The sequence below is a fragment of the Merops nubicus genome, unplaced genomic scaffold (genome assembly GCF_000691845.1).
Source record: "Merops nubicus isolate BGI_N331 unplaced genomic scaffold, ASM69184v1 scaffold6123, whole genome shotgun sequence".
NCBI classification, from domain to species: Eukaryota; Metazoa; Chordata; class Aves; order Coraciiformes; family Meropidae; genus Merops; species Merops nubicus.
Genome location: NW_008598185.1, coordinates 64,337 through 77,754, shown reverse-complemented (window position 1 = coordinate 77,754; position 13,418 = coordinate 64,337).

Genomic DNA, 13,418 nt, shown 5'->3' with positions numbered 1-13,418 from the left:
GAATTGGTCTGAATATTGTCTCATGAGGCCTTTTTATAAACAGAAATTTTTCCCCATCCCTCTTTCATCGGAAGCTCTTCTGCTGGTTTTGTGACATGTGACCTCATTGGGTGTTTCCTCTGGAAGGCTTAAATGTATTTTGGTCCTGCCTGTTCCATCATCAGAAATACCACTAAATACATCCAGTAATCCTCTGGGCAGCTTTTTTTCCCCCCTTGACTCATACAATTTGTGTCTAACAAAGACCAGCACCATGCAGGTGCTGAATTCATTCCTGCATAGACATGGTGCTCACTTCATTCAAGTAAAAATTTGCTGCCTTTTAGCAAAACTTACACACCTTTTTCATTTATGGATCAAAATCACTGTGCCATGCTGTTTTTGAAAGGTGGTGTAGGATTTTTGGTGGGTTTTCTTGTGTGGTTGGCCTATTTATTTCTTTTTTACCATGACTGTATTCCCCGTTTGGGCATATTTGAGTTTATGCCTAGTGACTGTGACTTGTACTATGCTGAGAATTTAACTACTCAAGCTTGTCCAAACTACTCGAGCTTGTCTTTCAGAACAGGCTTCTTAAAATCTCATTTCTAAGCCTGCTAATTAGTAGTTAGCATTGGGCATAAATCAAAACTAAGCACCGTTTGTGTGTGCTAGGAGCAGGGTGAATGAATAGAGCTTTCTGTCTTGGTACATGCCTGTTTTTCTTGGCACTTTTTGTCTGAGGGTATATGAAATGTAGTAGTTGTTTAATGTTCAGCCTTCCCAGTTAAATGCACTGAAGTGCTAAACCAGTATTTTATGTGTGTTTTGGGTCCAACAGGGCTTTTGGAAAGATGTGGGTGAAAAAGATAAGGACAGCTTTAGAGCTGCAGTGCTGTGGGGGTCTGGGGGGTTGTTAGCTTTTCAGGAATACTAATTTATTTAGTTTTACATAAAGCTTGTATGCAAAATGATTCTCAGATATGTTGTTTTTTAAGAGATTGGTGTTTTCTTAGGAGACGTGGTGCATAATAACACATTCAAAGTAGGAGTTTGCTACCTACTGTGCCATCCTTCATTTCCAATGCTGTGAGGAGAGACTTTGCATGAAGTTTTCCTCCCCTGTGATCCAAAGATGCTCAATTCATGTTCTTATAAGCCATTCATACCTACTTGCCAAAATACTGCTGAAAAAAATGTAACCATATTCTGGAGCTTGTTGCTGCCTGGGTCAATGGACTAATGTTAACATTGTAAATAAAATTTGTTCAGTGGGTTATGAAATCTCTGAGTAGGAGTGTGGTTGCAAAAACTGTGTGGTTTTACATCAGCTATTTCAGGTTTGTTTTCTTGGGCAGGATTTCTGAATAGAAGGTTACAAGAACTAATTTCTAGCCCCTGTTTGATAGTGGAGTCAACTGCTTGCTCCCAGTAATTACATTCTACTTCCAAGACATGAAGATTATAATAAATTTTCAACATTATAATAAATTTTCAGCGTTGGCTTTGGCAGGGGGAATCATCTCTGCTATTCTGTGTGAATCCTGCTGCCTTGGTTGGCACATCACCACGGGGTTTTGGTGGGGTCTGGGGGGTTGAGGACTGGAAAGCACCACTCTGCTGTAGAGGAAGCAACGTGTCTGCACTTGGAGGGACAGGGAGTAAACAGACCAACACCAAGGCTCTGGGTAAGGAAGCTGGAGTCCAAAAGCATTAACATAGATGCATATGAAACATAATATAAGGAAAAAAGTGTTTGGGGCGTGTTCCTCTCTAGGTTGAATAACAGTTTACTTCCTTGCTCCCATCCCTGTGTGTGGAAAGACAGATCCTTGAGTTCTGAGGAAAAGGGGAGAAGGGAAGTTTGTTTCCTTTCTGAACTGAATATAAATTCTACCCCTATAATAGTTTATCTAGGAAAAAGCTTTTAGGTGGCTATAAGGCCGGTGGTGATCATGCAGAAGAGCCCCTTGGGACTGAGCAAGCATTCTGTGTTCAGAGCTCCAAGTCAGTGTTTAAAGTCAAAGTCATTGCAGATGTGTGTAGAGTAGCAGTGCTGGTTTCTCCCCATACCTGTTGTCTGGCACCAGAACACATGCCATGTTCTTCCTTACAGCTGGGATGTCAACTGCTCATGCTGCCTGTTTTCCATCACCTTCCACTACCTGACACTGGAACCTCTTAAAGAATTTCAAAGGACACCGAAGACTAGAAATTACATGTAATTAATTATATAGGTGCTGGTTTTGCAAAAATTTATGGGCATGTTTGACTTTCTCTCCCTGGGGGACAATATAAATAAGATTTTCTATTCTACAGTTGGTGTTAGTTGGCTGATTAGTCAGCACAAGTTTTACTGGCCAGCAGGTCTCACTTGTGTTTCTGGTCTGGTGGAACAGCATGAGAGATGGTTGCACCTGCAGGGGAGTTCTAGCTCTGATCTTAATTCCATTTATGAAGAGAATCTCCCATTCACTGGGCTCCCATTCACATCGTGGGGCAGCGTGACAGCAAATGAGCTCTGTTTGTCTGGGAAAAAATACTAAATCAGAAGGCTGTGCCATGTGATTACCTCTCCTGAGGCCCATTTGCTAATTAGCACTGTCTGTCTGCCTTGAGGCTGCTTTTGAGGAAGAGAGAGGCAGGTGAGAGGGCTGGGAGAGGAACCTGCACCAACTCCCACTGCTGTTGAGAAAACCAAACTTGGTTCTGCCAGATATGGAACAACTCGTATGAGAATAGTGCATAAAACTTGGGAAACATTTTGTAAATGTATATTTGTAATTAAACCACTAGTAACTGTTTACTAGTGAAAACAATTTTTCTGAGTGTAGCTGTTGTTCCAGTAAAAGTGTAAACGTGCCCTTAGGTGTAGCCAAGACTGAATTTTAATTCCTGTACTACAGCTTTTCAAGGAAATTTTGCAGGCTTTAGCTTATGAGAAAAAGAATCCAAATGTCTAGTAGCAAGTTTTAGGAGTTTGGGTGTGTTTTCTATGTGGACACTGAGAATCCATAGAAGCACGTGGCATGTGTAACAGGCTGTATAACTGAAACATTTGAAGTTAAATTCAATTAGCCAGAGTAGCCCTAGCTGTGTTTTAGTGATTGCTTTGGCTCAACTGTTGCAAACTTGTCAGCAGTGAAGAGCTTCAACCTTGCTCATCTTAATCCCACAAATGCTGAGGTGGTCAGTTCAGACAGGTAGCACTTGAGGGCCTGCAGTGGGCTTGCTGTGTTTGCTTTTCCTAAGGAGGAAATTAGCAGGTAATTCTGATTCCTCTTTGTTGGATGGTGAGTTTTTAATAATTCCTGTTTTTCCTCCCCCCTCTGTTCCCATTTGTGACCTTTGAAGATGGGATATAAGTACAGTATGTCTGTAGAAGACTTGAGGGGCTTCCAAATGTTTGCTGAGTGAAAACCAATAGTTTCAATGCTCTGTAAGATCAGGAGATTGATCCTAACAGCAAAAAGAAACCAGCAAAATCTCTTTAAAATCTGATGGGTAATAAAGATGTAATCAATTGGTCTTTGTGCTTCTATCTAAACATTGTGAAATCAATGTTGCTTTGAGGGAATCTGACCTGGTTTGAAATAACAATTTAATGCCAAAGAGTATCTTGTGTCTGAAAATGGGCTTTATGCTTCTTCCTGTGCTGCAGACATTGCTGTTCTCTGATTGTTTTAAAGATCTTAATGTAGCTCTTTACGGGCTATTTATATTTAACTAACTAAATTAATAATAATTTTTTAAAAAAAGAATCTATACTTTTGGGACTGGAAAAAGCCACCCAGGGCACTTGATCTGATCTCCCACACTCATGGTATCTAATCACTGCAATGAAGCCTTTCAAATTCCCCCCAAAAAAACCCCAACCAAACAAACCCCTCCCCAAACTCTAACCCTGGCATATACATTTTGCTGCAATACCCCCAGTAGGCCTCATACAATGACTTCAGGAGTGGCTGGTTGAAATATTGTGTTTTTAAAGAAGTCTTTCAGTTGAAATCTTTACTGAATCTGCTTTAAATAACTCCTTTCAGAATCACAGCTAGAAACACAGGAACTTCAGGATTGTTGTAAGCAGCAGGAAAGACACAGCTCGTGGTTGTGATGGGGAGAGGGGAAGCTCTGAAATCTAAGAGGAGGCAAGAGTAGGCATCTCATATTCCTTTTGCAGGAGGCTGAAGGATGCTTCTTTTCCAGTAATTGAGAAGTTAGCTGATAGAGGAGGAAGTTTTTTTTCTTTCTGAACTTGTAAAGCAGAAAGAAAAAGCCCTGATGGAGATTGCAGTGCTGCATCTGCAGTGGAGGACGTTGTGGAACACCCCTGGTCATAAAAATAGAAGTTATGTCAAATAACAAGTATATCTTTTGGTCATTTCAGCACCTGAATTATCTCCTGAGCAATTTAGGCCTATAGTTCAAATGAAGCATTATTAAAGATGAATAGGGAGAGGAAAATAACCCAAACAAACCAAGCATAGTGCATTGAAATTTGGGAGGAAAGATGATGTTTTGGAGGGGTGGTAGTGATCACTTTGATCTTTGTTACAGTATAGATGAGTTTTGATTCAACTGGAGAAAAAAACCCAGTTAGCCTGAAGCGTGTACTGGGAAGAGGAGGTTTGTTGTGGTTGATTATGGGGAGTTTATTTTTGGAAGGCATATTCTTGGGAGAGGGAGCTTATTGATGTACACTAACACAGCTCAACGCAGCAGAAATTTTCACTGAAGTCTGTATCTTGCCTAAAACCATTTTCCACAGCTTCCTGATTGATTATTTGCTAGGGCTAATTCACCCCAGTATAATTGGATGCTGGTGGGACTGGTACTGCTCTCCCAGTATGATCCTCAGGCTGGGACTCTGTCCTTGCTTTCTCTCTGATCAGTCTGTGTGGCTCAAGTGCTTCACTGGTGAGAAGTTTTGTTCAGAAGCAGAGTAGATTTGGGCTGCCTACGTGTTGCTGTTATTTTCACATAGGGCTAGCAGCTTATTTTTCAAATTGAATCAAACTTTTTTGTGCTTTTTGAAGACTTTCCAGCTTTCTCACCTCCCTGTTCCCCTCATCCCAGCCCCAGGTTTTCTGTTTTTCTGGTGTGTGTGGGTGTGCTGTTTTACCCTCTGAGTGTTGATGTTTGAGACACCTTGCAGTGCAGAACTACTGAATCTGCTGCCTTCATCCTTCTCTTTTCAGGCTGCTTCACTTAGGCCTCTGTTTTTGGGATCTTGGCTTGGCTGTTGTCTTGCCTTTTGCTTTTGAGAACAGAGTTCCCAATAACACTCTGGATATTCAAGTACAAAAACTTACCCTGTTTTTTTTCATCATAGTGAGTTTGAGCAATAACTGGTGCTACAGAAAGTCTTGAAGTCCCAGCCCTTGTCCCTCAGCTCCTTTTAGAAGGATGTTGTACTTCACAATGACCCATTTTAGCTGGAGAATTTGGAAACAGCAAGGAATAATCCAGTTTTGCCTCTTCCTTTTCAAAAAGATGAGAACCAGTGCAGATTCCTTGGCAGTCACTGCTTTAACCATGACTCTGTTTTGCAGTTCTTTACCTCATTTGGCTGCTTTTTCATATCTCAGTACCAATGGATATTTTTGACAGCTTGTTTTTTTTCCATCAACCAATCTGATGTGGCAAATTGTCTTTTTCTAGTCCTCCCTCAATCATTTTAATATTGGTAGATGTATAATGTGACAAGCAGAAAATTACCACTGGAAAATAACTGGAGCTGCTGTCTCCAAGATGCCTGATTCCTCTGAGAGGTTTCCTGTTGGAACATGGCAAGGGTGATCAGCATCACAGATGTTAATGGATAAAACACTGAACAGAAAAAAATCTTACTTCATGTGGCACTGGAGTCTCCATTAGACTTATTTATTTCAAGGTTTGTGTTTTTTGAGCTGTAACATTCAAATGAATATCTTCATTTCAGTATTGTGAGCTTGTCAGCTGCTTTTCCCAAGCCAGGTTACAGTGACTTATAGGAAGATGAGAACCTTCCCCCCCCCCCCAAAAAAAAAGCCCTGCCCAAAAACTTGAAGGTTTTTTTTTTTTTTCTTGCCTAATGGAAACAGAACAAAGTGTAGGGGAAAAAATTAAACAGTTCATTCCATATGTGGTCAGCCTATTTTCAACTAGCTTTGCTGTAGAACCTTTCTTTAATGAGTCTTAATTTTTTACAGATTATGGAATTCCCTTTTCACACTGTTTTTTAGTATAGTGGACAACCTTTTGAGGATGCTTGGATGGGAAAGTTTGCTTGATGTGGAGGGTGTCAGGTGGGTGAATCAGAGCACAGGAATGGTTCTGTCATTTTGAAGTACTTCAGAGGCATACTGGCCTCAACGACACTTATGACGTGTCCTCCTGCTTTAATTGGGAAAAACTGTGATCCAACAATAGCATCTGAACTTCAGCCTGGAGGAACAGCTTTTAAATTGGCCTAAGCCTGTGCTGCTGCTGAAAGAACTCACAGCACTCAGCCCCAATTGGATTGGTGTGGGAATCCAGCTTTTGGGAGAGCTTTTGGGGAGCTGCAAGGAAGGTACAGTCTTCAGTCTGATTGGAGCACAGCAAAAGAAGAACCCTTTGTCAGCACAAAGGAGTTTCATGGGGGCTGGGGTTGTTTAATTTTTTTCTTTTTTGGTGGCACTACCAGTTGATGTGACAGTTATTAGGCATTTTATTCAGAAACTTGTCAAAATAAGCATTGAAATGGTGGCATTGAAATGTTTGCTTTTGGCCAAAAACCCTCAGTATTGTAATTACTGACTGTACTGTGGTGGTTGTAATGAGGTATCTATGTTTGGACTGGTGTTGTTTTCTTGGAGAATTTTAGGACTTCTATAGATGGAAGAGCAGCTTATCCTATGGAAACCTTCATACTAAAAATACCAAATGAAGCTATGCACGAGTCAGTCTTCTAGCATGTGACAGAAAAGCATTCCTAGATTAACATTTAAAATTTGTATTTTGTGGCTTCTGTAGGTGTCTGAAAATTTTGAGAGCTCAGGAGAAGAGCACAATGTGTCCCACTGCTCAGCTGGTCATGCAGCAGACCAGATGTTAACAGCTGCACAGCTCTACACTTGCCAGTGTGCTTGGGAGTTGACACTTTTTTGAAGCACTGGTCATTGCAGCTGCCCAGTGTGACATAGGATGAAGGTTTGTTCTTTGCTTTAAAAACAACTTCAAGTGGTGTAAATATGTCATTTAACATACATACAATCTTGGCTTTAGAATCCTAGAATATTTTGGGTTGGAAGGGACCTTTTAAAGGCCATCTGGTCCAACCCTCCTGCAGGGAGCAGGGACATCTGCAGCTAGAGCTCAGAGTTCCAACCAGCCTGACCTGGAATGTTTCCAGGGATGGAGCTTCTACCACCTCTCTGGGCAAGCTAAGCCAGGGTTTCACCACCCTCAGCACAGAAGATGTCTTCTTTTTATCTAGCCTAATTTTCCCCTCTTTTAGTTTAAAACCATCACCCTTTGCCTGTCACAACAGGCCTTGCTAAAAAAAATTGTCTTCCTCTTTCTGGTAGGCCCCCCTTGAAGTACTGGAAGGCCACAATAAGGTCTCTCTCCTTAGAGCTTTTTCTTCCCCAGGCTGAACAAGCCCAATGGGTTTAAATCAGTTATTTATGAGGTTTTTCAAACACATCATAATTTGTGGGGTATGGAAATCTTATTTGTACATATTTTCAAATGGCTCACCAAGTTTTTATTGTATTGGGAGCTTTCACATGCTAAACTGGAAACAAATAACTGTGTGAGGAGTAGTAAATTTTCTGGTGTAGGAGAGCAGCATGAGACTTTAATTCAGATTTTGAAGTTCAGATACAATGAAGATCCACAGCACTGCAAAGGTGCTGTCCTCACAGTCTGACTTAAGGAATGTAGGAAGTCTTGAGTATTTTCTGCTGCTAGCTCTACAGAAGTGAGTAACTTGAAAATCCACAGTGAAACTCAGCCTTGGAGTAGCATAAATGTTGAAATGGAGGTGAGGTGAGACTTTGTGATATTGGGTAATGAAAAAGCTAATTTGAAGGGATACTGTTACACTGTAATGAAGGAGGGATTGCAAGATTTCTGTATTTTTTTAGTTCACAGAGGCATACACTGCTGGCAGAAACATGGGAGTACATGCAAAGTTGCTAATTTAGAGGAAACTGGCTACTGGCAAGTATTTATTCACCACTTTTCTGCTACATCAGTGCCAGGCAGAGCAGAAACCAGTAGCTGACAGCTCAGCGATTGCTGGGAGAGGAAAGGGGATGTCAGGTTTTTTCTAACTTAGTAAGTCAGGTTTTTTTTTATTTTTACATTGCATTTGACTGAATGATTTAAGCATATATATGAGGACAAGCCTGTGACTTACCCAATTCTGCATCCTTGGCTGCAGGCTGTGTCCTCCCTACTTGGCAGGAGTTCCAGGAGGAGTCCTGGTCCATCTCCAGTGTCTATCCTCTCTGCTCATCCACAGAGCAAGGACTCTAGACAGATCTGAGGGTATCACCTCAACATCAGGTGTATCCATTTTCCTTCCAGCTTTGTAAATGGAAGCTTCTGTTGCTGGCTACAAAAGCAGCTCAGTTTTCCTCCAAGTAATGATGAGAAAACAAAAGTAGTGGCAGCAATTTGGAGGCAGTGGCTCAGCACTTAGGCAAAACAGCTCACTGTATTAAAAAGGGTGTTGTCTTGCCAACACAACCTTATTCCAGTCTACCTCAGCCTTTTTTAGAGATAAATACCCTTTTTTTAAAAAAAAAAAAAAAGGTTTTTTTAGCTTTCTAATGGAAACAAAATCAGGTGACTGCCCTCAGGTAACAGAGGTATCAAATTCGTGTACTTTGCCAAGGTTGCTTAGAAGTGGCAGCAGAGTATCCAGCAGAGAACATCTCTGTGAACCCTTTGCTCCTTGAGTACCAGCAGACCCAATGCTGAAAAGCAGAATTATCCTAGCTTGCAAATGGCACTGCCCTCACTTGTCCTTCCTCACTGCCCCAAGAGTGGTGCCACCTGCAGAACTCTGTGGAACTCTCTGTGTCTTGTCTCTTGTGCCACCTAACTGGCTCATCCTTGTCACAGTTTCACTCGTGCTGCCTGCTGTAACAAGTGCTTCCAAAGACACCAAGGAGAGAAGGCATCAAGAAACAAGGTATAGGATATTGAAAGAAGTGTTGATTAGCACTAGAAACCTTCTAAGGTCAGTCCTGTGGCAGATTTTTGTGGATTGGCCTAACAGCAGCATGTCCCACCTGGCATATTTTGAGAGCACTCTGTTCTTACTTCCAGCAGTTTTTATGGTGTTAATGTGTAAATTTTCAGTGGAACAGCTGATACAGTGTTAGGTCTTTGTAGAGTTCTGCAGAGACTCACTAGTGGTCACATAAAAATAATTTTCTTTATGTTCTTTTGAAACTTCCAGTGATATTCATGTCTTTAGCTGTGTTAATTTGGTTTCTTTTTTGAGTAAAATCCTGCCTCATGTGCTTCACCCTCTGCTTTTGCTCAAGTTGATCTGTAATACTTCTTGCTCTGAGGTAGAATGTGAGTGATGCAAACTATACTGTCTTTAAGGTGTCAACCTGGTATCTGCACCAAGTATTTCAGTTGTAAAGATCAAGTAAATCTAGTCCCTCTTGTCATTTCCTCCTCAGCATGTAGGTAGCTGTGTGGGTTTTATTGCTGCCTGAGTAATGAATGATCCTGCTGTGACTAATTAATTAATCTGTGATCTGTTGATTAATGCACCTTTCATTCTTGAGCCAGCAAATGTTAGGAATTATATACTGGAAATGCTGTACAATTAGTTGCCAGTAGTAGTGTATCTAGATGAGAAATTTCATGCTCCTATCATCTCTATTTTTTAAAATTCATACAATTGGGGAATTTAATTGTTATTTGTTGCTGTATATGTCTCCAGAGGGTTAAGTCCAGCTCTGCAGCTTTCTCTAGATGTGTCATTCTTCTAGAGCAAGCAGTGGTGGGCTCAGCATTCAAGTGAGCATCCTTCTTTAGCATCTTTCACAACTGCTTCTGTTCTTCTTCTTCATGTTTTGAAGCAATGTGGATCTTTTTCTCCTCTTGTGAAGGCTCTTTATCTGGCTTTGTCAAACCCATGCTAATTCAAGGCAGCTTCCAGTTCTCAAGTTTAACTGTAGATTTGTTGTCCTGGAGCTCTACAGCTTCTGTCATTTCCAGTTGAGTCCCTTAACCCAGTTCTTTCACAGAAAGCTTGTGCATTCAGCTTCTCCATGTAGGTCAATTTTGACAACTTCTGGTGGCTTGTAGGCTCTGTGGAGCTGCATTGCAGCGTGCCTGCAGCTTGATCAGGCAGGAGTTGTGTTTTATCTGAGGGTGAGGACAAAGCCAGGTAGGCTCTGGCAAGCCTGGGCTTAAACTGCTTATTGAATACATGAATTCCCTGCAAGATTGAATGCTGAAGCCCACGTTGTCCCATCTTGTTAATTAAGTAACCTACCCTGTTTTAAATGGCTACTTTGCAGACACGCTGTTCATCCAGGAGCAAAGCAAATGTGACTTCATGAGGTGCCACAGATTTTTTGACTTGTGAATTGTTGGTGATTGTTTTGTTGCAGAGAGGAGGTCTAGTTTTAAATGCAGTTTTTTACATTTACCCTCCCCACTTTTTGGAAACCTGTAGATCTGACTTGTCTTAAACAAATCTGGTGGCTGTAAATAATAGTCCTTGGAAGAAGCTATCTAGAATCTGTTGCAATACTCTTCTGAAGTACTTCCCTTCCCTGCTTTTAGTGGCTTTTCTGAGTTATTTAAATGGCATCTGTGACAAAAACAATATGCTAAGAGCCTGTCCTCAGTTATTGCACTTAAAGCTTAGATTTTGCCCTAAGAAAGTTGATTAAATTGTCTTACCATCTCTCAAATGCTCAAATTTTGTTGCTGTTGATGCAGTTGCTGAAGGCAGAAGTGAATTTATTGCTGGTAGACTTCCCTGTTACCCTGTTTTCCTAGGATCAGCTTCGTGGCTCTAACAGATGTTTCTTCCATAATTTATGTTCCAAATTCAAGTTGTGAAATGATGGAGCTTTGGCTTTCTTTCCTCTAGAAATGCCTATGAAACACAAAGTTGAACTTTTTGCATGATTTCACATGATACTGCCCTGTGTGGAACTGTAGATGTGTGGTGCAATTCCCACCTCCCCTCTTGGTAGGGTTCACGTGGATGTTCTTGCATGGTTCATGTGTTGCAGAGCACCAAAGACAGCAACTATCCTTTAGAAAAGCTTCTAAAATCAGACTTAAAGCCATCTTGTAGTGCCTGTTTTTGCTGTCACCTCTAATGACATGGGAGAGTATCATTCCCCTTTGGCAAGAGGATGGGTCCATCATACCATTGGGTGTATGTAGTTCAGGCTCTTGGATTATTCATGTAGCCTCCCTTGTCTAAAAGCCAAACCTGTTACATCAAAGCCACTGCACATTTGCATAAGGCTGTAGGTGCTGTCATGCCCATAAACTGAATTGTACAAGGATGAAAGAAGATGAAATGCATTATATTTTAGGTCTCCTGACAAGCTTTTTGCCCCTCTTTGAGTCACCAGCACCAAAGTGATGGGATTAGATGTTAAGCAAAAACTGTGACAATAATTAGAATTTATAAAATGGAAAAATGTCCATTAAAATGTCTCACCTGCTAAAAATAAAACATACTTTGATGTAAACACTCTGTGTAGCTAAGTTGTGGAGAAGTACAACATTTTTTCTGCTGAAATTGATGCCTTTGGGGCTGCCAAAGGCACTAAAAATCTCTGCCCCATCACATCAGAGAAGAAACATTGTTGGATATCTTCCTTCTGATAAAGCAGCTACAGTTTGGTTTTGACTGTACCACATAACTCTAAATACAGATTTCTACTTGGAATGGAATGAAAGCTTTGAAAGAAAAATATTGTGCCATTTGTAGAAAAAGTATGTGCTTGATTCTGCCAAGGAGAGCCCCCACCTCCCTGTGTTTGAATGTGACAGAGCTTGATAAAATGCTGAAGCTTTGAAACATTATTTTCCTGATAAGCATGAGACACAAAACAATGAAGAAAAGGAATTGTCTTTGTTCAGAAGAACCTGAAACATAGATGAAACATTTGGTGGGAGAGGGAGAGCAAGGTAAAAGCAGTACCTGGATACCCAGAATGATCAGACTCTTGGTTTCAGGCTCACCCTGCAAAGTCAGAGTACTTATTTTTTTTCTTTTCTGTTTGAAACAACATTTTGTGCTGAAAACAGGAGACCTCACTGGAAGCTTCATTCCCAGCCTTTCCAGTAGGGACCTTTCATGTGAGTTTGAGTTGAACCAGGTTCTACAGGGGAAGAACAGAGGGGATTGTTTGAGGGGTTTTTTAACTGTATTTCTAGCTAAGATGAGAATATTTTCATGTGTCTGAAAAAGCTGCTGGGATTGTTCAGATGCTTTTATCTCTCTGATTCTGCTTCCCCTGCAGTCAGCAGAGAAGCTGCTGTGTGGTTGCAGTGGAAGCAGCACGACTCCTCACAGCACAGCACTGAACCTTCCAGTTCCAGGTCTTGCCTCCAGTTTCAGTGTGATTGTTTTATTTGTTATCACACCTCCTGCCATCCTAGGTGTTGACTGTTGCACAACTGCAGCCAGGACTGGAGCATGGATGCAAACTCTTACTTCAGCAGTTAAAGAGTCTAAACTGTTCTAATCTGTGCTGGCTGGCTGAAGTGAGTGTGGCCATGAGTATCTAGGAGGCCAAGACACCTTTGAGAACAAGGGGATGTGTAAATATCTCCAGCACACTTGTCTTCTCACTAATTTCAGCTCAAAACTGCCTTCCCATCTTTGCTGCTGTATGGGAAAGGAAAGAAACCTCTAAATCTTCTGGGGTGTGATGCTGCAGCAGTTCAGGAACCACTTGGTGTGGAGTGGCCCCAGCTGCAGGAACCATCTAGGGAGAGCTGCTGGTTTTCCACCACGTTCTTTCACAGCTGAAAACCTTATTTCTGTATGTTGCATTTCTTGACAAGCACTGTGATTTTTCTCAGGAACCACTTGGTGTGGAGTGGCCCCAGCTGCAGGAACCATCTAGGGAGAGCTGCTGGTTTTCCACCATGTTCTTTCAAAGCTGAAAACCTTATTTCTGTATGTTGCATTTCAGTGGCAACTTGACAAGCACTCTGATTTTTCAGGAGAAGGGTTTGTTCTGAGAGTCTTCAACTTTGACTTTCTGTAGCATGTTAAGACCAGCAATAACCCTGATAGAAGGGAGAAGGGACAACAACCCTTTTGTATCTTGCAGTAGAATCTAATACACAAATCTTCCTTCAACAGTGCAGTGGAGAGCGTTTTACAAAATTATGGTCAACTAAAAAGGTGGTGTTTGAAAGAATATGAACTGTACATTACAAAATAGGAGTTCAGGAGGGTG